This window comes from Emydura macquarii, unplaced genomic scaffold (genome assembly GCF_026122565.2).
Source record: "Emydura macquarii macquarii isolate MOO-44397 ecotype Brisbane River unplaced genomic scaffold, CSIRO-AGI_Emac_v2 contig_3477, whole genome shotgun sequence".
In the NCBI taxonomy this organism is placed as follows: Eukaryota; Metazoa; Chordata; order Testudines; family Chelidae; genus Emydura; species Emydura macquarii.
The window spans coordinates 6,320,138-6,345,766 of NW_027133614.1; the positions used below are offsets into that span (position 1 = coordinate 6,320,138).

At 38.7% G+C, this 25,629-nt stretch overlaps 1 long non-coding RNA gene across 2 annotated transcripts in view; it reads left to right on the forward strand.

The window, feature by feature from the left end:
- The first annotated feature begins 4,005 nt into the window (after nucleotides 1–4,005).
- Nucleotides 4,006–25,629, forward strand: part of LOC137144682 (uncharacterized) — a 196,029-nt gene continuing 174,405 nt past the window's right edge. Inside the window, exon 1 of one of the 2 annotated variants that reach the window (XR_010917456.1) lies at nucleotides 4,006–4,141. This is a non-coding gene — a long non-coding RNA (uncharacterized lncRNA). The remainder of the gene's footprint in view (nucleotides 4,142–25,629) is intronic. The other variant, XR_010917457.1, reaches the window with a different exon arrangement.

Genomic DNA, 25,629 nt, shown 5'->3' on the forward strand with positions numbered 1-25,629 from the left:
AAAACCTACTTGCGGGCAATTTAGAAACAAGAAAGGGAGAATTTTATTAATTATAAATAACATATTCACCAGATCTATTCTTAACACTGGGTTTTAAGCTTTGCTACAGACAGTAGACTCCCAGTTTAATTCCTTTATATCTTATGCACATGTGTCTCTTCCACAATATATTTGAACATTCTCTCTGTGTGTAGAGAACATAAGTTGCTGTAGCGAGTTCAGAGCCATAACTACATTATAGAGCCAAGGGTGAGCAAGCATATTTGCACTCCAACCATTTACTTTGTAACTCTTGGTACTGGGGAGGAGCACAATTTAAAGGTTCTGTGGGGGCACGTGACCACCACACGCATTGCCTCTGGGCTGAGTAGCAGCAAAGCCAGTCACACCAGGGCAGCGGCAACCGAACACCTCAGGCAGCCTCACAGGTTGAAAACTGTCGTCTCCTGCAAGGAGTTGGTGGATCAGAAAATGGTGGAAGCTGCTCAGGCTCCTGGCTCTTCATGCTGTGGGAACTCCAACTCAGGGTGGCTGCACGGCAGCTTTCCCTGTCCGGCAGCTTTCCCTGCCCTGATCTCTGAGCTGGGCGGCCTCTGCATGGCTGGGCACTCCCAGGCAGGGTGTGAGACACAGCTCTAAGCTGCACCCTGATGCTCTTTTGCCTTCCCCCAAAGGACCCCAGCACCGGCCAGCATGCCTCCTGGAGCCAGCCCCTATCTGTGAAGCCCAGCTGCCAGGAGATGTCCCCTGAATCTCTCACTAACCACTGATCCTCAGTGTTCTGCCTCATTGGGCAGATGATGATTGGGATGATATAGCTGAGGTTAGTCCTGCTTTGAGCAGGGTTTTGGACTAGATGACCTCCTGAAGTCCCTTCCAACTCTAATATTCTATGATTTTTATGTCCCTGCAGCTTTGCGCCCCAGGTGGCTGCCTGTTGCCTCACCCTGGTTAGAGCTCTGGGTGAGTTTGTTAGCTTCATTACTCATAGGTGTATTAGTTGGGTCCTTCAAATTAGTGGGAGACATGAAATATCACATTGGAAAATTAAAATTCAGTCCCGCATGTTCAGAGCTTCAGGTAAATGTACATTTAAGGGATGTTCCATGTTTCAGCAGAAAGCAGGAAACATTCCTCTGGCACTTTTAAAAAAAGGAATGGTAAATGTTTGAAGCTATTCAGAGGGCTGGAAATTAAAAATAGTGAAAGGGGAGCAGAGTGCTTGAGTTAGTCAAATCTGCGTGATATGTTACAGAGCAATGAGATAAATTGCATATATCACATGGCCATCACCACCAAATATGTTTTCATGTGTGAACAGGATTATATTTGTACATGGAGATCACAAAATTGTTTTTATTTTTGATTTGTTTGTTTGTCATTTTATGCATCAGAAAAACTTTCACCATCTGTTCAATACAGTACAGTATGCCATGCTTGTGGTACAGTACAGAAGCAAGTAGCTGATTTTGTTACCAGCATATAAGGTTTTGAGGCAGCCTTAGCAATGCATGTCAAAATACTGCTGCAATGACTGATGTGCTAGGCTGCTGGTGAGTGCATGAAAACCAATGCCAGCAGCTAGTCCCTGATACGGAGTGGTAAATGTATATGCTTAAAGACAAATAGATGTTTTATCTGGCTTTGCTACCGACATTTTATTCACAGAAATTCTCAGTTGGAAAGGTGTACGTAGAGAAGTGGTGAATCTAATTGCCCATCCTGTCAACATGTGTTGAACAATGTTTTCAGGAAATAATGAAAAATGTATTTTAAAAAAAGAGTTTGAAATATGCCAGCATAATTTCCTCATGCCAGTGACTGTTGCTGGAGACTGGCTAGGCAGATATATATAATCCAACTATATGAAAAAAGTATATTTCCCCTTTCTAAATTTAACTAATTTGCTAACTCTTAGGGCTGTAATCATTTCTAGATAGCACTACTGCATTGTTTGTATGCAGTTACATCCTATTTTACAGATAATGATACTATTATATATATATAAAAAAAAACAGTTGAGACATTTTAAACAGGTTTTCACAAAAGACCAAAAGAGTGACCTACTTTGGTTAAGTACTCAAAATGGGCTTCCTGTATTCTAAAGTTTGTTGCCGTTTTAAAATAACCCCACCTATAATTTATATGGATTGCTGTATTTTTCAACTACTGCAGTAAATGAAATGAAACTGCTGTTATGAGCCATGTTTTCTTTGAACAATTGCTATCACCCAAGGACATACATTCATAGTAATGTAATGATTGCATCTTGTAAGTTGCAGATTCAAATATATAAAAACTCATCAAAAAGCCAGTCAACATGAATTTTCACATTCTCATATTGTGTCCCTAGAGCCAATTACATTAAACAGAGCAATTGTGATAGGATTTCAGGTTTATAGCACCAGGGTCCCCCTCGCTTCTTCCTACTGTCTCAGTTTTACACAATTCCTCCATAGTCACAGTTGAAATAATTTCAGAATTTGGATTGCAGTTTCATTTGTTACCTCTATCCAAACTGTGATAAAAGAACAATTTATTATTATCCCCACAATAAATATTTTCAACTAACACCCTGAAATAAAATAACTGAAAACAAACAATCATTCCAGCTGGTTTTTCATTTAAAAAAAACAAAAACAAAAAACCTACTGCATATTCTGTTGCTGTTAGAGCTAGAGGATTTGTCTCATCATGTTGACTGGTTGATCAACTCTGGTAATCTGTCACACTGGCTGGATTGGAGGGGGGCATTTATTATATTGTTTGACATCAGTATGTCAAAATCATAATAATTCATGTAAGATATGTCATGTCAGGTACTGTTAGAAAGGCTATAATGTGCTAAGTAAGATGATGATGTTTATGTTCATGTGTTATATGTGTAATGGAAGTTATGGATATGTTTGATATATCTGTATTTCAAATTGTGCTATGTCTGGGTCACACCCCAGACAGGATGGCTGCAGAACAAAAGCCTGCTTAATGGCCCATTAAAAAGTTTACAGGTACAAGGGGCCCAGGGGGAGAAGCCAGGGATATACCTGATGAGTCACCAGGACTTACTCATGTGACTCTGAACTTCATTTTGGTTCCTGTAAAATTCCTCAAGCAGCATGGAAAAAAGCCAGAGGACATAAAAGGGAGAGACCCGGGATCCATTTTGTCTTCAGTCTGTCTTTCAATCATCACTTACCTCTGGATCAACTAATCTACTGAAGCTGTGAAACAAAGAACTGAGACCCATGCAGGTACTGGATGTATACCAGAGGGACTATATAAGCCTGCAAACTCCACAGTTCTTCTAGAAACCTGATATATATGGACTTTCAAATCATTTGTATGTATCTGATTGCTTTAATCCTTTAACATTTCTCCTATAGTTTGTTTCTTTCTTTTTATAATAAACCTTTAGTTGTAGTTACTAAAGGATTGGCTGGCAGCATGGTATTTTGGGTAAGATCTAAACTTATATTGATCTGGTACTGTGGCTGACTCTCTGGGGTCAGGAGAAATCTTTTTGGTAAAGAGCATAGAGTTTCAAATAACTGGTCTCTTTACTGGACCTAGTGGCTGATTGGGAACCAGAGACTGAAATGCAGTAAAGGTGGCTGTGTACATCATTATTTTGGTTTCTTGATAATCAGTTTGGGGAATCAGAAGCATTGTTTGTGGCTGATTGGGAAGTCTGACTTCAGTGTCACCCACCAGTGCTGGGAGAATCTGCTCTCCTTTTGCAGCCTGCCCTGACCTTGGCATTTTCAGGTGGCTACCCTAGGCACGAAAGGGTCACACTCTCACTGAAAATATAAAATAAAGACTATGGGCAAGATGTGCAGCTGGTGCAAATCAAAATAGCTCTTGTTGACTTCAGCTGAGCTGTGCCAACATTCAGCAGCTGAGAATGGTCTTCTGATAAAAGGGTCACATGCTCTTATAGATTTGCAAGGGCAATTGATTTCTGGCAGAAATTGAAAACTGAACCTACCCAATCAAACTTGAATATAGCAAATTAGGATATGATATTCATGTGCTCACCTTTCAAGAGTCTGTCCCCAAAAGTGTGAGCAAAAGGAGGAAGCCAGTAGCAGAGAAGAGTGACAACTCAAAAAGAATCTGAAATCTTGGGGCCATAAGCAAGGTGAGATGAATGCATTACTATTCTTGATTCTGGAAGGCTGAGTATATATTAGGGCTCAGTCTTGCCACAAGCTTCATGCCTAGACATAGAGCGTTGAGGCTGCACAAAGCATCTTCAGATTCAGTGTGTTTCTGCATTGGCACAGGGATGAGCAATTGAGCTCAGTGAGGCATCAGAGCCAAGGTCTGTGGCACTTTCTGAATTATTTTTCAGTGCAAGATGATACCTCTTCACAATGGTAGAAAAATTTCCATCAAATTGAAATTGCAACAAAAAAAAACCAAAAACTGTTTTCCCCAAAATGATTTTTTTTCCATTTTCCAACCAGCTCTGACAAGTACTTTTTCCTCTATGCAGTCTGAACATGATTGTCCCTATTTCCTATGGCTGCTCTTTCTTTCCCCTTGTCTATTCTTTTTGACCTTACTTTAGTACAAATACAGTGTTCTGTCTTTTCTATGACAATTTTAAATTTGTAATTGCTGGCTCCTGGGGATAGGCTTTTTAAAAAGAGGGGGTTGACTATGAGTTTTAATGCAGTGGTCTATGCTAGTGAGAGAAAAAGAGCCTTTTATGTAAAATGACAGTGTATTGTAACTATCAGTGGCAACTAGGAGATATATTTGAAAAATCTCATGTTTAGTATATTTCAAAAACAGGCTGCAGGTCTGCCTGGCAGGGAGGGATGGTAGTGCTGTGATCAGTGATGAGAAAGGTGGAGTGTGGAAGATTTAGGTAACATGGGTCCTCACTGTTTCCCATTTTGGCTCCTCCTGTCTGGTATCCCTGACACCCATGATTTATTGCACTCCTCCAGTCCATTTGGAATGCATTTTCTGAGATCATCTTTACACATCATTCTCATCATGTTACACTTGAGTATCTTCACTGTTCCCCCCCCCCCCCCCGCTTTCTCCTTCACATCAAATTCACACTCCCTGTCCTCACTTCTAAGACTTTATGCAACCTTGTCATTCCCTATTTAGCTGCATTTGTGTCTCATCTTCCATTCCCTCTATTCTGCCAATGATGCCAATCTCAGCTGTCCACATCTCCCACAAGTGAATTTATGCTTTATCCCTTGTCACTCTTACAAAAATCTGTTCCTTTGTCAGTGTTTTCAACACTTTTACTCCCCATCTCAAAGATGGCGGCCACACATTTACTGTTAGCTTCTTTTGTCCTGCACATAGATGGCCACTGTATTTGTGGCTTTGCTGTTCCAGGCATTCAGCAAGTAACTTCAATAAGAGGTGCAGTATCCTCATTGCCAGGTATAATGTCATGTGGCAGTAAACTTGGTGCACACAACAATACAGGATGAATGCTCTTTAATAACAGAGCATCTATATTTGATGGTCATTGATGCTTTGTCAAACCTACTCAGTCCACTTGTATATAAAATATTTATTTGGTTAGGCCCTTTTTATATGGGGAATCCATTTTGATATTGTTCCTGTCATTATAACCTTTGCATCACAATGTCATCATTTGAGTAGGCAGTCTATTCTTATAACCCTAATAGATTTTGCTTTCCTACAAAATGTTAGTGAACTTTTTGGTTATTGCACATGAAAAATATTAACTCGGCTGAAAGTAATTCTGTAGTCTATTATTGTAGTAGAAGTCTTATAATAATTATTATGGATATTTTCCAGATGTCATGTTTTGAAAAAAACTTGAATCCTTTATAAATTCTAATATGGGTTATCCTATGGTGTTTTGAGAGTTTCCAAGTGTAAGCAGGCCCTGAATGAGCTCTCCCCTGACATCTAGTGCAATGGGTCCAGAACTCGAGGGGAGCAGAGGGCCATACGCCCCACTTTTTAACATGGGCATAGTTTGGGAGGGGATAAGAAGCAGCATTGCTCCCCCACAACTGCAATCCTGGGGCAGGAGCAGAGCAGTGCCGGCAGGGGCTGCAGTTCACGGCGAGGAGCTGATAACAGTGATCAGCTGGCAACATTACCCTTGCCCCCAAACCGCATCTATGTTAAAAAGTGGAGGGCATGATCCCCTGAAATGTTATCATTATTGTATGGGTGAAGGGCAGCAGAACTGTACTTAGTCTGCCTTGACTGAAGATGTCACCCTCAACTGAACCTCACTTGCTAAGCAGAGGGCAGGGATGGTAAATGCCACTGAAGATGAGAAATGGTGTGGACAGATGTTCCTATGTGAGGATGTGGACTATGCCTAAAGAGTCCTGGATGCTATTTGACCATCCCCTCTCCTGTGTTTAAAGACAGAGCTGACTGGATTCAATTCAAAATCATTGTTTCTGTTAAGCTGAAATCACTGATGAGCAGGTCTAATGGTTAAGCCTTAGATTAGTATGGGGACGGTGTTTCAGTGAAAGCCAATGAAGAGACAGTAGCAGAGGTTCCCACTGCCCAGTGAAATTACTAAAACTGTGGCTAAGTAAGGGAACCTCAGAATGTATTATTGGAGAAGTGGGAGTGATATGTGTTAAAAGGACCTTCATTTGTTGGATTACTGTAAACAGCAAGCAGGGGACCAATACCTAAACATCCTGATGATCCATATTTTCTGTGCTGCAACCTGTAGAAAAATCAAAAACAGTAAAAAAGAGACATCTGAGCTGCCACTGGGAGTATTGAGATACATGGGCACAATCCCTTAGTGGTGCCCACAATGACTGAGAAGAGAAGTGCTTGTTATGAGTACATACCCAAAAGGCAGTAAAGACACATTAGCAATGGTCTAAATCCTCCCTGACTGCATGCTGGTCCCTAGCGGAGTCAACATCATCTATTGACACCCAGGAAAAAGTAATTATATTGATTGCTAATGAAACAAGCTGTGATCATGTGAAACAAGGGCAGAAGACAGCAGACCTCTTTGAGCCTGAAACCAAGCCTCCACCAATAGACGCTGCAAAGTTTGAGTTTGGAGATTCACCATTGTCTGAGGAGTGGAAGGATTGCCTGAGGAAGGAACTTTGTGAAAGACCCAAGGAATTCTCACTGCAAGAGTGGAATGTGGGAATGTGCAAGGGGAGTGAAACACAACATCAGACTAAAAAGACTTATGGCCCTTCAGCGATCAAGGAAGATTGCTGTCTCTGAGATCGAAGACTTGAGGCATCATCTTCAGGAGCTGATTGCACATGGCATTATTGCAGAATCCCACAGACCATATGCCTCCTCTGTTGTGGTAGTACATAAGAGTGGGAAAATCGGGACATGTATCAACCACCACACCCTATATAAGCAAACTGCCTCAAGTACAAGATTCCTTGGACTATTTGCTGGAGAGCCCGTGGTTCTCAGTGTTGGATCTTTGAAGTGGATATTTCAGATCCTTCTTGGAAAAAAAGATAAGGAGAAGACAGCCTACATCTATCCTTTTGGTTTCTGTCAGTTTGGATGCATGTCCCAAAGAATTGATGGGGAACTTGCCAAGTTTCAGTGTCTTATGGAAAAAGTTGTGGGAGACATGAACTTCCTGCAAGTCTTAGTTTATTTGGATGATCTGATTATGTTTGGAAGAACCTTGGGAAAACATGAAGAAAGACTTAAAGTTCTAGATTGGTTGATAAATGCCATCTCTGCAGAACTTTGATCAAATACGTAGGTCACATTGCGTCCCAAGAAGGTGAGAGAACAGATTCAGATAAAGTTGAAGAGCTCACTACATGACCGCTTCCACATAATTACAGATATCTCAAGACCTTTCCAGGATTTAGCAGCTACTATCACAGGTTTGTGAAGAATTATGATACCACTGTAAAGGCACTGAACAATCTCACCAGAGAATACAGTCCAGTAAGAGCAAATCTAAGACCAAGAATGAGTGAAGATCCCTGAAGCCTCCCAAAAAGACACTATGGCCCCTTAGAGTCCTTTGGACCCCAATGGGCCAAGAGTTGTGGAAAGGCTTTTTGAGAAATCATTAATTGCCTAACTCAGGCTTCAGTCCTAGTCTTTGCTGACCCAGGCAAGACTTTTATCCTTCATATGGATGCCAACTAGGAGGGTTTGGGAGAAGTCCTATATCAGGAAGCTAAAGACAAACTTAAACCTCTGTTCTTTGCCAGCTGAGGACTGCCTGATTTCTTATATGTTTAGTTAGATAGTGATGGGATTACTCAAATGGATAAAGTTAAGCATTTTCATATGTACTTTGCAGAATTGGGGTCAACATAAATGGGAGCAATTCAGGAGTTATGCCCATCTTTTGTAGGATATTGTTTCTGTAATAGATAATCTCCTAAGAAAAGTGGAAGCCCCAGTGCTTGGGTTGTTCAAAACTAGGACTGGCAAAGCACTAGAAAATGTGCTGTAAGAAAGCATTTTTAATTTTTAGGGACATGAATTGCATGATCTAACTTTTATGAATATATTATTCAGGTTCCAAGTTTCAGAGTAGAATTTCCAATGGCTAGTTAATAGAGTTCAATATCTGGAATAACTAGTGTAATAAACTTAAAAATTTGGTGAAATTAAATCTTGACCCTCGTTGTAGCTTCAATAAAAAGTGATGAGGAACACAGGGAAAGAATTAAATTTGACTCTTTGGAGCAAAACTAATAAGACTAAAATTAATATCCTCCCAAGGTGAGTCTACATCTTTAGCTCCTTGCCAATTCAGATTCCTAAATCTTTCTTTAATTGAGTCAAAACCTTAATAAGCAGTCGTTATGGAGTAGGAAAAAGAGATTGAGAATTACATACCCAGAAACAATAATGCCTATAAAGCAGGGTGACCTTAGAGCCTGGATCTCTTGATATATAAAGATCGTTTGTTACTGAAGGAAGATCATTCTCTGGAATACTGAAGCTCATCATGAAAAAACAAGATGTTTTGAGTTAGAGAGAATTGTGCAGTCATGACCTTGCAATCATTTCTCATCTGTCAGTGTCTTAAAATTCAACTTAAAACTTTCTCAGAGCATTAAAATAATAATCCAAGAATTTCTCAGTTTACTGAACCCTTGCTTTATTGCTTTTTATACTTTTGAGATCTTTCTGGAATACTTTTACCATTTTTTTTTTTTATTTTTTTTTGTATTTTATTATTTTAGCACAAAACTATATACTCCATGACTTGCATGCCCAAATGTGCATCACATTACTGCAAACCTTGTCTCAATATTTTGGTCACATTTTCTGCTGACATATCTTCATTGACTGCTATGGAGTTATGCCAGCAAAGAATTTGGCCTTTATCCACAAGATACGTTCTCTTATTTTATGTGCTATCACAATAATTTCAACTAGAGATGGGCAAAGTATTTGTAACAAACTGTCAATCAGGGCACCCGGGAGAATGAAGCACAGACACAGGGATTGATTTTAAAGTAGAAGGCTGCAACTTTATTAATGTTGATGTGAGAATGGCAAGAAAAGAGTGAGTGAGAGCAGGCCTAGGGAATTTCAGGACATTTAAAAATTATTCCCTGTCTTCTCTTGCACAACAGAGATCATTATATTTGACTATATATAGAGACACCAGAATTAAAAACGTCTAAACCTGTCTGACTCAGAGAAATAAGTCAAAGGTATTGGTTACTTAGCCGACTTGTGAAACAGTCCTCTCTTGTCATAGTGATACCCAATAATACCCGTGCTGTGCCCCACCTTGTCTCATTTTCTGAATGACAATGCTGTTTTCCAATGCTGTTATTCCCCATGACTCCAATATTGAGACTTGTGGCTCTTCTCCTTGCATCAGGCCTTCAAAGTTTTGCCTGCAGGCTTATCATATTTCAGCCACATGGGAGATGCTGCTGTCATGTGCAGAGGTGATTTCATAGTGTGGTTTTCGACTAATGATCTTCAGCATCTGTCTGACCACATTTCAGATGCATTGTTTACTATTGTGGGGATGGGACACATTGAAAGTGTCACCCAGCAAATGACTTTGTTGCTACTGGACCATTTGCCATTCTTGCCTCCCTCTGCCTTCTCCACTTTGCTGAGAGTTTTGTGAGTGCTCAGTTTTGTTTGTTTTATAATCCTATGGTTTTCTTCCATACCAAGTCTCTGTCTATCTCCTGATGCTCTCACTCTCAAACACAGAATTGGAAGTATAGAAGTGGACTTGACAGCACTGTTGTCTTGAATATCTGTAATTATAAATTAACGTATTTTCATTATTTATTTCTATTCCAGTAGTGCCTTTATGTGAGATCAGGGGTCCCAGTGTGCTTGGCAATGTTGAAACATACTGTAAAAGACAGTCACTGTCCTGAAAAGCATACAATCTAAACAGAGAAGACAAAGTGTCAGTGGAAAAAAAAAAAAAAAAGGATATTGTCTCAGTCTTTATAGATGGGGAATTTTGTCAGAGAGAGATTAAGGCCTGGATCCACAAAGGGACTTAGGCATTGTGATGCTGAGCATTGCAACACCTAACTTTTGGGCACTTTGAAAATCACAGGAACAGCACTGTGATCCACAAAGTCGGAATAAGGTGTATAGGCTCCCTATACAACGAATGAGGAGAAATAGGTGCCTAAAAATGTGATCCGCAAATGCCAGCCTGCTAGGAGGGTGCCTCCCTACCCTTGGGAGATAAAGATGTGTGGGATGTATCTGAAGCTCCACCTGTCTCATGGAGATTGGTGAATAAATCTCTATCTCTGTTAGAAAATGGAATGGAATGCCACTCCTGGACTCAGGTGATTTAGGCACCTAAGTCATTTCTTGTAAGAATGACTTACACACCTACCTTGTTCCACACACAGAGTGGAGGAGGAGGGGTGGTTATGCCCATCTTATAACTTTTAGTCCAGTGGTTAGAGCACACACCAACTCCGACTCTTTAATTATTGATTCAAAGTGGAACAACTTCAACAGGAGAGACTGAGGGAGACTCACACCAGAATATGCCATAGTTTAGTGATTGAAGCATCACTGAGTGGGGTGGGAGGCCCCTCTTCAAATCATTTCTCCACCTTGGGCAATGGGAGGATTTGAACCTGTGTCTCCCACATCTCAGCTGAGTGCTTTAACCACTGGGCTAAAAGTTATAAGGTGGGTGACTGCACGCCCACCTCTCCTCTTAGATTTTGAAAGGGGCCAGATCCAGAAGACTGGATCTGAGCAAACTTACTGGATTGGGCAGACCTCCTTCTCAGATTTTGAATGGGACCAGTATGGTAGGCAGCCTACTGGATCGGGCTCTGCATGCAAGTTAGGTGGATGAACCTCCATTTTCCCTCCATTTGTAGATCACTCTGGGGCTTAGGCAGAAGAGAGGCAGGATACCTAGAATAAGGCAGCAGTGCACATGCTCAGAGGCAGAAACATAGGCACTGCTGCCGAGGGTCCTTTTATTGCAAAAACTTAGGTGCTAAGTGAGTTTAGTCACCTTCAGGGTGAGGCAGCAACTGAGTTGGAGTTTGTGAATCACATTGGAGCCTAAAACTGGGATCTAGGCACCTAAACCCCAGATGTAGGTGCTTAAGTCCCTTTGTGAATCTGGGCCTAAGTGACTTGATGAGGGTCACAGAAGAAACATATGGAAAACCCAGAACTTGGACTTTGATATTCTGAGTCCTATTGCAATGCTTTAACTACACCCTTCCTCTTTATTAAAATCTGAGACTTTATTAGTTGTCACAAAGAATGATATTGTAATTTGGTTAATAAACTATTTCTGCTGTTATAACTTCTTATGTGTACTAATCTTCTTTCTCATTAAATGCAATATGGTTGGGGCCATAAATCATTATTTCATTGTTTTTGAGTAGAATACAAAACAAATATAGAAAATGCAATAGACTTGAATTTGTGACTATTGTAGCAAAAGAACCCCCATAAAATTATCTGATTTCTTCCAAAATGTAAGAACTGAGATGAAGAGATGCTGGAACTGTGGTCAGAATTATCAGAGTTTGTTACGTACTGTATGTTGTGTAGAGTTGATTTAAAAAAAAATGGTAATACCTTCTCATGACAAATTTTATGTTCTCTGCCTGTCCATCTTTTGACCAGCTCTAATACTGTGGCATTGCCACATAGTGGTGTTGTTTTGGGAAGGAGGGGATGAGGAGAAAGAGAATAGTTATACTTCCTGATTTATCTTCTGGACTCTAGGTAACTCTTTAGAGACATTTCCAGGCTCAGTAAAATTGCTGAGCTATTTCTAATGATTTTTGGCAATGAGAATCAGAAAAGAGCTAGAGCAAAGAAAGCAGTTGTCCATTGAAGGTCTTTCCTTACTTCTCTATTAAAGGCCTGATCCAAAGCTCTTTGGCTCCAGTGAGCTTTGCATTGATCAGGCTCTTAATGCATCCATATATTGAAGTATTATTGAATTATTGACATGTTCTAGAAGTTTTCCAATACACAGTGGCATATTGGGTCTTGTCTTTTCCCCGGTCAGTGTGATCTGGCTAATAGAAAGAATTATCTAAGCTATATCTACACTTACAGCGGCATCTAGGGTACAGGCACTGCACTGTCACCTAGGATGGGTATAAATAGCATGGTAGGTGGTGAGGCACTGCTTAGGCAAGTAGAATACAGACACACCAGAACTTATGTGGGTCTCTACATACCCAAGCTGTACCTCCCACATCTACACTGCTATCCTGCTGCCTCCTCGCTGCTGGAGCCTTTTCCTGCTGCAGCGGGGAAAGGCTCTCTCAGAGGGGATACACCAGGAAAAGGCTCTGTCAGATCCCCAGTGTAGCAGCTTTTCCCCATTGCCTCATCCCTGCCAGAGCCTTTCACTGCCACATGTAGCTACACAGCACAGTGGGAATGCAACCTGCTTTTCATCGTGTCATGTAGCTACATGTACCCTACACATTGCCACACGTGTAGACAAGGTCTAAATGGAAAAACTAAAGATTTCAGTAATGAGAGAAGAAACTTCCTATTTGAAAGTTTAGATAGAAATCATTGGTAGTGATAGCAAGTTGTTACCCTTTGTTGACTGCTTGGTTGACTTTCTCAAGTGAATTGATAGTTTTCATCCTGTTTACTGTGCACAGGTCTCCCCATCACAAGTGCAACTAATTGGTAGGCATTTTGTGTTGGTATTGTCAACAGAGAAGCCAGTGATTACATAGGCATGGAAACTGATTTACCTTTTCATTCCCTAAAGGTAGTTCTTCTAGGTCAGAGTGAAGGCATATTGTATTGGCAGGATGATATGGGGAAGCTTACCATGCCACTGTCTGTGCTATCATTGTGAGGATGAAAAAAAGAATGTAATTGTCCACATCTGGTACCTTTCTCAAGCACTAAATGTCAATCAATATTTAAGGGATATTAAAAGCATATCAATAAAATATAAGCTTATTAGGAAGGTGCATATTTTGGTGCTATGCATGAGTAATGGATAGACTTAGTGTAAATTTGTCTCGAATTTATGCATTCCTGTGATTTTTATGTACATATTGCAGTTTCCTTTTCACTGTTACTGACTTTTGTAATTGTTTTCTGTCTCATGCAGTTTTCCATCTCACTTGTCTGAAAAATATTAACACAAAAATCGAAAACTCTGTTTCCTGCTTTTAATGCAGTCTTAACCTTTTCCTTTTTAAAATTCTTTAAACTCTCTTAATAGATAACAGATTCCATGGAAAAATGGCATTCCAGCGAAGTTTTCTGGAGGCACACTATTTAATTTATGTCAAGATCATTAAATCTCCCCCCCCCCCCCCCCCCCCCCCCCCACACACACACACACACACACACACACACACACACACACACACACACACACACACACACACCCACACACACACACACACACACACACACACACACCCTGGCCCTCAAGTGTGTGTGTGGGTGGAGGTGGAGAGGGGGAGGAACAGTGAAATGGTCACACCATGTGTTTTACTTTCAAATGTATTCAGAAATGTATTTTTTAACCATCCTCGGCTTAAGTGACAGCTCAGCATGTGTTAGACTTAAAGCATTTATTACTATGACACCAAATGATGATGAGCAATCAAGGGCAGCCTCTATTCAAAGGGAAAAAAGGAAAACATTTAATACGGTAAGAGTTATAAAAGAACCCTAAGCTGCACATTAGTTATGAAGTTCTTCATTATTAGCAAACCTGGTGGAAAACTGGAAAAACAGTTTCATCCCATTCATTTGAATTTAAAATGAAAGATTAGTTTGAACATTTGTACACTGTTAAAATCACTGATTACTAACAATCACTCAAATGTTTGTTTACATAAATATTTGAGAATGGCTATAAGTTGCATTTAAGTAGTTAAATTCTGTATAAGGGTGAATTTTACACCATATGAATATCCTAATTGACATTCATACAAGAGCATCTATGCTGGAACAAGAGCATTTATTTGCTCTTTGTCATTCATTATTTCCCTCTTTAAGAAATTTTAGTCAAAGAGCAAAAATAATAGTATGTGACCAAGATGACCAATCCCACAGAACAGATAATAAATAGCAAATAGGCAGAGTGATTATATAATATAATATAATATAATATAATATTATATTATATACAGAAAAATTGTCAGTAAAGTCAAAACAAAATATTTCAACCGTATCAAAATGAAGTAATTTTGACCTTTTCAAAACAAAACGTTTCAGTATTTTTTAAACATTTCTGAATTTTCTTTCATGGAATATTTTGATCTTTCATTCCAACTGGGAATGGAAAAAACCCCTAGAAATTTGAAATTTCCTGTGGAATGAGGATTTTAAGTTCTGACCAACTGTAATAGGGTTGAATTTCAGCTGTCGTGATTAACTCCAAAATATTTTTTCTACTCAACCCAAATTCTGTCTTATGCACTAACTCCAACACAGGCCTATGACTAAAATAAATTTGAAGTTTCTAAACCAAGCCATTTTTGAGATATGAAAGGCATTTTTCAAAAAAAGTGAAGAACATCTCATTTTTCAAAGTCTCATATCTCAAACCTGGCTTGTCATATTAAACTGCAACTTTTCCAAATAATTGTCTCCTGGCTAAAGAACATGCACATTGAATAACAGTTTGGATTTAAATTTAGAATGTGTAGGAGTTAGTAAAAATCATTCTTATAATGGAAAGATGACATACTGTGCAACCTTAACTATACAGTTACTCCTGTGCCTCCATAACAACGCAGCTGGCATAAGTCACTGGAGACTAGATAACAATTTGTGCTTTTTTGGGAAGATTTTGCACTTGTCAGGATGTGTCTGCATTGTACAGAATTTTCACTTGGCATTTGATATTTAAATTGTCTCTGCAAAAATGTCTGATCGCATCTACAATTACAGTTCTCTTTCTTTGTGCGTGCACTTGTTTTTCATCTTTTCAAGATGATATACTCTGAAACCAGTATGATACAATTCTTAGAATGACTGTATTGTTATGAAAAGAAACTTTTGTTGTTTACTTTCCATGTAATGTTTTGGAACTGCAGTTTGATTATTACTGTTAGTATTATTATTAGTATTATTTTTAAATCTTATAATGTGGAATAAGTTTTGAAGTCTATCAATGTGCACTACAATGAGGAATTTGAGTTTATTCCTCTTCCATATCAGCTCAAATGGTGAGTATCTCTAATGTCAATACATAGGATCCTACTTTAGCACCCTATGGAATTACCAGGAAACTACTATTAAATCTTTTCATTGACTTTAATGGGAGTTGTATTGGGTCTATGTGAGTGTCACTTTGTGGAATTCCCTTCAAGATATACCATGGAAAAGGGGTTTCACGGCCCATGAGTAGCTAGAAGGTTCAGCTTTCTAAACCTTAGATCCCAACATCAGCTGATAAGAGACTACATTTCAGTACTGCCAACCCCAAACATTCAAAACTCATGAAATGCACCCCCCAAAATCACAAGATTTGAAATAATATAATTTAGTCTTTTCATCTGCCACCTTCCTCTAACCCTTAAGGGTTCATTTTTTCAAGGTTTATTCTGCAACTGTGAGAGTTAGAAACACTCAGCAGTACAGCCTTGCTGTTTGTGGTGTTATTTAGGAAGGCTGTGTGTTCTTTTACATTTCCAAATATCAGCCAAGGTTAAATTTGTAACAGCTGACAGAAATTGCAGATTGGGGGGGGGAGGCGCTGTGTAACTTTAATTTTACACCATTTTATTGCTTGCTCAATGTTTACATTTCACTCAGCTGTGCCTGGAAGTCTGTTATGTGGGATAAGGCATTGGCCTGGGACTCAGGAGACGTAAGTTTACTTCCCAGCGAACTACAGACTTCCTGTGTGACTATATCGGTGCACTGGGCTTTTGGGGGCATGTGTATTTCCCAGTATATCTGTCAAACTGGGAGCTGTAGTTGTAGGGCAAATGCCTGAAAAGAACTTGCATGTAAAACTTCCTGTCCTTTATGTATGGGATCAGGCAGGAGTGACAGAAGGACAGGGAAGGTGGCTCTCTGTGTCTGTCAGGCAAAGGCCTGAGAAGGATGTAAGTGCAGAGAGCAAGGACTAGCCATGAGGACAGTCAGGTCTTGGAATCTGAAAACTGACTGGATTTTAAACCCTTTGGGTGAGAAAACTGTCTTTTTGTTTTCTATGTAGAGCCGAGCACAACAGAGTCCTGGTCCATGACAGGGGATCCTAGGTGCTGTTGCAATATAAATAATAAAACTGAAAGGCTATTGTAAGGACTGTAGTGCTGGAGACAAGGGCTAAGGCAAGACCTGGGGGGAGGGGCAGAGGTGTGCAGTGGGGCGCTTTGTATCTTTTCCTTCTGAGCGGCCACCATCTTGGCTGGCACACACCAGGGGTTGAACTACGAAGCTAAAAGCGGGAGTTGCTACAACTTGAGCTAAAGGAAGATTGTAACAACTTATATTCTCTGTGGATCAACAAAGAAAGGAACCTGTAACACATGCTCACTGTATTACTAAAGAAAAGCCCTGAACAAAGGAACTGGAGAGGTGCAATTGTGCAGAACATGATTTCTTTTTTCCTGTGTGGTGCATTAGCCCACCATCTTACAGTAACCTTGCCGAAGCCCACCCCACTTCCTCATGCCTTAAATAGGGATAATATATCCCCTCGTCATAGGGGTGTTGTGATGTTACAACCCACTAAGAAATAAGTCCCCAGATTTCACAGTGGCGAGATCTAAATAGACTGACAGCGAAGTATGATCATTGTAACTTTCTGCTTCTCATGTGCGATAAGCACAGTGCTATCCTAGTTTGTGGTCTAACATTACTGGGAAATTATTATATTTTAAAAAATAACTTTTCATTGAATTTTTATTTTTAAATATTCATGACAACATTTCCCTTTGTATTCATGATTGTAAATAAAAAATTAAAATTTAACAAAACCAAACCTGAACTGTATTTTTAAATACTTATCAGTACCCCACTAATACTTAAAGTTCATTCTTATTCAGTTGCACAAAGCGCTGTGATGAATAGTCACTTTGATGATCCCTCCAAAAATATGAATATTTTCTCTAGACCAAAACTGATAATTGAAGTATGAAAATACAGGATCTTCCTCTAATTAAATTGTTTTTGTTATTTGTACCTATTTCTTGTTACATCACAAATGTTAAATATATATTTCCACATATTTAACCAGAAGTCCCTAATATGGTTTTCTGTTGAAGTTTTTGAGCCAGGGGCAGCAACCTGAAAAGGTCACATTTGTTCATCTCTTTAAAATGCATAGCAAAATGAAAGCACAAATATAATTTACTATTGACAATCATCAGTCCCAGTTCATCTCAGCTTAGCTACCATCTCATTAGGCTCCCTGAGGTCCTTGTAATTCTAAACAATAATATGAGAAATTGCTGTTTGTTCATTAGTAAGGCTTGCCATCTTCTTTATTCTCTATACAATTAGTTTAATATATTGGAAGACAACGTTCAGCTGTGCCTGGAATACGATTTAATCATTTTCTTTTCCCATACCTCTTACAAAGTTTAAAAAGGAAAATGGAATACAAGTTTTTGGAGAAGGGAGGTGGGTTTATTATATTCTCACCATTTTACCTTTAGGTTTGAACAGGTTTTATTCAGAAAAAATGGCTAATAAAACTAAGAGCACATTAAAAACTTTCAAAAGAAAAAAAATTGCAGTAGATGGGATATCTGTAGTCCATCTGCAGTCTTTTACATGGTTGAGTCAAGGATAGATGAAGTATTTGGGAACTGCAAACGCCAATGTCATGCAACTACTGAGCAGCCTTTTGACAAACTACCTTCACTAGCTGTTCTTCATAATGAACATTCTTTTATCAAAACAATAGCTAGACCTAGGCCACCTTCCAAGAAGTGAAACAGAGGTAATGGGTCCCACAGAACGTTGCAAACAGCTCCCTCCTTCTCTGGCTGGATTGACACTGGCAATAGACTCAGTGGAGCTGAAAGGAGTGTTGGGGCTGAATCAAAATGGTAATGTCCCCTAAGGGAATGTCCACCAGGTGGAGACCACCAAAGTTCAGTCTACTCTGTCCTAGTCCTGACATGCCCCCCACGCCACAGCGGCAGGAAGTAGATGGTCTAGTAGCTGACCATGCTAGCTCTACTCTCACTGGGGGTGATATAGGCAGTGTCTGACATATTTGCACAGCCTGAGCAGCACATAGGTAGTGGAACATCTGACAGAATCAGGCCTACAGACTGCAGTAAGTGCTTCGAGAGACATTTTCAGGCAAAATCTGTAAAATTGGTGAGAAAAAGGTGGAAGTCTATGATCAAAGCAAAGAAACAAAACCAAATATCCATCAGAGGGTCAGTCACAAAATCCTGTTAAAATCTTTGAAAAATAAGCATCTTTAATCATTTCCTTCCTGTCTATGTGATGTGTCATATTTTCCATTAAACTTACACCACATCTTTGACTAGAATACAACTTTTGCTTCAGTAATGGAGAAAATCCCACTGCCTTTAACTAGTCAAACTTTGATCATCTCGCTGCATGTGGCAGATATAGTTAATTATATATGAGGTTTGTTTCTGTCTGTGAGCACACATACGTGCACATGTGCATGTGTGTGTATTTTTATTACCTTAATTGAAGTAAGACTTTAAAAAATTATATACTGTGCAAAATCCAGTTCTTGTTTCTGACAGACCAAAGTAAGATCATAACTATATAACACCATTCAGAATATGTCATCTCCACACCAACAATGCTATAGTACTGTAAATGCTGTGACAGATTGTGAAATCTGACATGCTGTTTCCAGCTGAGAAGGTGGATCATGTGTATGTTCTAAAGGTCTCTAAAGGTTCTCTGCTCCTGAGTGAATTTCACATACAGACTTCCATCTAGCAAAAATACTTAAGTGCTGAAGTCAATGGGTCTACTCACATTCTTGAAGATAATCACTTGCTTTACTAGATTAGGGCCTTAAAGCAGTTTAAGTTGCTTAAACCACTTTGAGTTCATAGGGCTCGGTTCTCTGCCACCCTAATGCCAAGGTGGGTCTGGTAACATCTCTAATTGTCCCAATGTCTGTTGGTGAGAGAGACAAGCTTGGGGAATCAAATAGGATAATAAAAAATATAAACACACTAGCTTGTCTCTGACCTCCCCTCCTTTGTCCTGGGATTGACATGACTAAAATAACCCTGCGTAGCCTAAAACCTATTTATCCAGCTCTGAGATGATCATTGTCACCTCCTCCAAAACCAGGGACACCCTATCAGTGATTATATAGTCTAAGAGTTACCATGTGCATTGCAAAGAGTCTGAGTCAAAGTAGAATGGACACTAGCTAATGCGAGTTCCAATATGGAGAAAATTCATACACAGAGCCTTAAAGGGTGATTTGACAGCATGAGCATCACAGAGAGATTCAGAGGAAAAAAAAGATCTTTTGCTAGTATGTAACTCCTTCGTGACTGAGAATCTTCACAAGATTAAAAAGGTTATGTGAGCGGTTATAGTTGCAGTTCTGATTGCCATTACAGTATCTGCTTTTATTACTTCTGCCATTGCACCAACCTCTGCCTTGCCTGCAACTGGCATAATAACATCTGATCTTTGCCCTACCTCATCCGTTACTTTCATGCTCCTCCTTTTGCCACTTTATAATAAATGTTTTATTTTGGTGTAAGTGGTTTGAGATGTGGGATAAAATGTAGGTTCTAATGTAATACACAGGAGGATTTTGTCCTGTTTCTTATTCTTCCCATTTTGAAGAGCAGGTCTACGCTTAAAATGCTGCATCACCAGCACTTTAATGAAGACACCCTACGCTGATGGAAGAGAAGTCTTCCATCGGTGCAGTTAATCCCCCTCCACAAGAGGTGGTAGCTACATCAATGAGAGAAACTCTCCCGCAAACACAGTGTTATCTACATTGGCGCTTAGACTGGTATAATTACATCAGTCAGGGGCATGGATTTTTCACACCCTTGAGTGACGTAGTTATATTGAAGTAATAATGTAGATCTGCCCTTAATCTGGTCTCTGACTTTTATGACAAAATGGAATTCTTTCCCAGTCTCTCTTCTGACTTTCACCTAACAGAGAAAGGGGGAAAAAAATGATTTTAAAGGTTTATATGGACTATATATCATTTTACTTTGTGTTTCCTAAGGCTTTTTGCCCAAACCTAACCAGTCCTCTGTTTCCTGCCTTTCCAAGATCAGTTCTCCAGGAGGTTCCAGATTTTCATAAGAGCTCAACTCTCATTTAGACATTAAAATAAACAGCCAGATTTTTCAAAAAGCTCAGAACCCAATGAGATTCACTCTTTTGAAATAGCTGGCCATAAGTATTGCAATGGGAACTGCTGAACAAATGAAATTTTGAAGTGAGTGGAACTCTCCTGGTGTATACTAGCTGAGGATTTGACCCAGTAAGTCAAATCTGCATGCATGGCTCCTATTAATTTCAAGAATGGGTAGAATTTAGATCAATACTTTTAATTTTTACTAAACAATGACATCTTTTCACTTTCACAAAGCCACTGGTTTGGTTTTGAATTTGTTTTTCACACAAACAACAAAATCAGACAAACATATTGCTGGGAATCAATTTATTTGTGAAAAATGTGTAGTTTTAGCATCAAATCCTGCTCACCTTGTGCATGTGAGTATCTCCCTTCGTTGGGATTCTTCATGTGAGTAAAAATGAGCAGAATTTGGCCTTCAGAAAGAACCTACTTAACATAATTTTAATGATTACAGAATACAAATTCATCTGAAATGTCTCTGTCACTAAGGAAAATACCACAAAAAGTATATTTGTGTAATCTATAGAATGCAACATGAATCATTGTCTGGGAGGAGATCTATGAGACAGAAAGTGAGAAAATGCTAAAAGCCAGCAACAAACAGGCAACATTTCAAACCAAAGAATAAATCCCTCTCTCATAGATAATAGTAATTGTGATTGAGTGAATTTTTCCCCATATTTGGATAAAACAGAAACAAATGGGCTCATAGATTCATGGACTTTTAAGGCCAAAAGGGATCACTGTTATCTAGTATGACTTCCTGCGTAACTAGCTCAACTAGTTTGGGGTCTGATTCTTCTCCTGTTGACATCCGTAACTGTGTAATTGACATCAAGAAGGTCAGCATTATGCCCCCAGGGACTTCTATTGTACTTTAACTAAAACATGTTTGCAGTGCTCTGTATATATACTAAGTTGCAGATGTGTCCACTAGCACACTCTGAAATTTTCCTAATTTTGTTTTTTTCCCTTCAAAATGTTAAAGAAAAAAGCAGAATAAATTTTTTAAAAAGTCATAAAACACAAATCTCTTTTTCTAACCAACTACAGAACTGATTTTTAAAACATTAGAAATAACCAAACAGGTTGTCCCGGGGTGGATTGGGGAGGCGGAACTCTTTATTGCCTGCTCGTTCCACCTTGACTCCGTGAGTGAGCAACGAGAAGGTTACTTTACAATTCTTTTATCCATAACAGTATGTAAATATATACATTTCCAGCAACTCCCCATAGACGCTTATTTGGTTACACTGACACCTATAAAATGAATATTAACAACTACATAATAAATATAATTATACCCGCCCCTGTTTGTTGTTTACAGGATTACCATACAGAGGTCAGGCACATCACCTTAAAGCTTATAAATTTTACACTACCATTCTTTGAAGTAAAAGCATGGCAGAGGGGAAGGAAGATAATATTTTCTTCCCACCAAGGCCTTGCGCAGGAGTGGTGATAGACTCATCCCCTGCACAGATGGCCAGGAAGGGAGGAGAAGAAGAGAAATAACAAACTCTAACTAGAATTCACACCAATTAACAGAAACAAAGTTTGCCCGTGCCTTGACCCCGTTCCCTGTAGCTTAGGCCTGACCACTTATGAAGCTTTTAACTCTACAAAAAAGTTTAAATTGTCAAAACTGACAGAAATATTGGTCATTTACTCAAATTTTCACACACAAAATCACTATTTTATCAGCTCTAAAGTCCACTCTTCTATATAACCATACAATATTTTACCTGAAACAAATTACTTTATATTATTTTGACGCGAAAGAACACTACATTTGATAAGTATGAACTTCCTTAAAGAAATGGGACACTAAGTACATTTTTAGTCTTGTAAATCAGTTATTCTCAACCAGCAGTACACATACTTCTGTGGGTATGCAGAGGTCTTCCAGGGGATACATCAACTGATCTAGCTATTTGCCTGGTTTTAGAACAGCCTAAATAAAAATCACTAGTGTAGTCAGTACAAACTAAAATTTCATTCAGACAATGACTGCTGTATATACTATACACTGATATGTAAGTACAATATTTATAATCTAGATGATTTATTTTATAATTATATGGTTAAAAATGAGAAAGTAAGCAATTTTTCTGTAATAGTGTGCTGTGACACTTTTGAATTTTTATGTCTGATTTTGTAAGCAAATAGTTTTAAAGTGAGGTGAAACTTGGGGGTACGCAAGACAAATCAGACTCCTGACAGGGGTAAAATAGTCTGGAAAGGTTGAGAGCCACTGTTGTAAAAAATAACACATTCTATCCATAATATTGTCTCACCGAATCAGAACACATGTTCTGAATATGAATGTTACTTTTAGTTAGTGACTTTTATAGAATTGGCTACTGTCAATTTTACAATTGAAGATGTTAATGAAAAGTCCACTTTAGGGACTATTATCTTATTTTTATAGAAGCGTGCTTTTTGAACTCTTCAATTATAGCTTTGCAGATCTCTGGACATCTTAGTTGTACAGGATTTTATTAATGGAGTATTTGACTTACATGAATATCAGTGCTTTTCTTATGTGGCTAGCAAACTCCACGTCTTGCAGATAGCACTAGAATGGAACCACCCTTTTTTTTTTTTTAATAATTATTTTAAATCTACCAATGAATTCTGTGTAAAATCTGTTTAGCAGCCTCAATCCGGGCTATATGGTAAATGTGAAACAAATAATATGTTGTTTAACTAATTTTTACAAATATATTTTTGTTCTTTTCGGAAAATATTCTAGCCTGGATTGTTAAAATAGATTTTTGAAAAAAGACAGATTTGGTTGGGTTTTTTTTTTGTTTTGTTTTTTTCCTGATCCATAGCTCATTTGAGTCAATGGAAGTCTTACCAATGAATTGACTGAGCTTTGGATCATGCCCTTTATAAAATAGATGTTGGGAAGCTAAGTATATAGTGTGCTGAATGAGCATTGCTATTTTATTTAAAGAGAGATTTTAACCACATTAGTGACAATATATTATCTTTTATGGTACCCTACTTGTCAGTTTTAATGAATTAGTCATTTGCTTTCTTCTGCTCCCTCCTCTTACTTATTCAGTTAAAAACAAAAACAAAAAAGGCAAATGCTAAGATTTGATTTTTTTGTTTACACATTTTAATTTTGTTATAATTAACATACATGAACATGAAAGCACTGAAAAATCTTATTCATAGTCTGTATTTGTTACTTTAAAAAAAAGACTTACTTGTATTTGGTCAATATCACTATTGGCATATTCATTTTCTTCGTTACAAAAATTTAAACATACATTGAAATCTCATTGATCCTGATTTAAGGCTGTCACTTTTTTTCCATTGAAACAGTTTCCCATACTTTATTTCTCCCTGTCACTAATGTTGGGACATCTGTCCTTTTCCCAAAAAAACAAGCTATCCCACATCCAGCTGCTAGTAATAATTGTGTCATTAATGAGTCCTTCCCTCAGTCACTAACCTCCTTTTAACTGGAAACTAACAAAAACACTATGGGTTTTTTAAGGAGTTTAACTTTAGTTATCTTGAAAATTCTATTTGTTGTTTTCTTCCAAAACACTTTTATTTTAGCACATTCCCCCGGTAGCTCCCTATTCTGTAACATCATCTCAAGCATGTATTTCTCCAAGTACTTGTTTAGTTTTGGATGAGCAAAAAACTCTTGTGCTGTCTTCCCAATCTAATCCCTCTCTCCCAATATACTCTTGTGCAGATAGGCTGTGTGATACAGTGGAGAGGTCCCTGGACAAAGAGTCAGAAGTTCTGGGTCTTGGCTGTGCACTCACCTTCACTTAACATCTCTGTGCCTCTGTTTCTTCTTTTGTCCTTTGTCTTCTCTGTTTATACCATCTAGAAGCTCCTTTAGTCAGGAACGGTTGAGAAAATGGTTTTCTATTTTATGTGTACACTCTATGTAATGCCATAGATTCTGCTGAAACACATGAAACATTGCCCCTGCTGTTATGCTTATTTTCATGTCTTTTGCATTGCTTCCAACAAAATGAAATTTAGGAAATGCAAATTGTCATTCAGTTCCTGATAAATAGTTGTCCATGTCACAGAATTCCCACCACAACTGGTACCGCTTGGCATGTTTGGCACAGAAGCAAAGGATTAAATGGATATGGAAAATGAATTTCTCTCTCATCGCTTCAGCGTGATCCCTATAGGTCAAAATTGAGACACATTGTTGGAGCAGTATGGGAAAGCTTGCACTGTCATTGTGTGGACTGTACATGCTTTTGCTAACAAAAGGACTTTCATTCTATAGGTCTATCCATCTGTCACCTCTCTTGAACGTTAAAATTCACTTAAAGATCTATTGTGAAACATGATCCCCAGCCGGATCATGTAATCTGTATCCAGTGAGTAATTGGCCTTTTGTCCATCTTTTCACAAGGAGAACTATCTGATTACGTTGTAATGAGATAATAAAGGCAAGAGACAGATATTTAAACCATCCTACTTTGTTTTTAATTATAGTCTGCCCAGAATGAAGTCTTCTCTCACCCATATGAAAGTGTGTCTGACTCTTCTTTCCATTTATCCAGACCCCTTTCACTCTAAATCATGCTACTTACTGGTTGCCAGGCAACCCTGCCACTATTGCTGTGCATGTGCATTAAACAATATCAACGGAAACATTTTTCCTCATACAGTTTTCTGTTTCAGAAAAGAAATGGGCACAGTATAAAATGTATTCTGTCTTGGGATGAGCTGGTACCACTGCTGAAAATATAAAAGCTACTCTGCATTGATTTCTTAAATCACTATGAATCCATGCTAGTACCTCAATGCGCAGAAATAACATCTGCCTGTAACTTAACTAGGGCCATGTC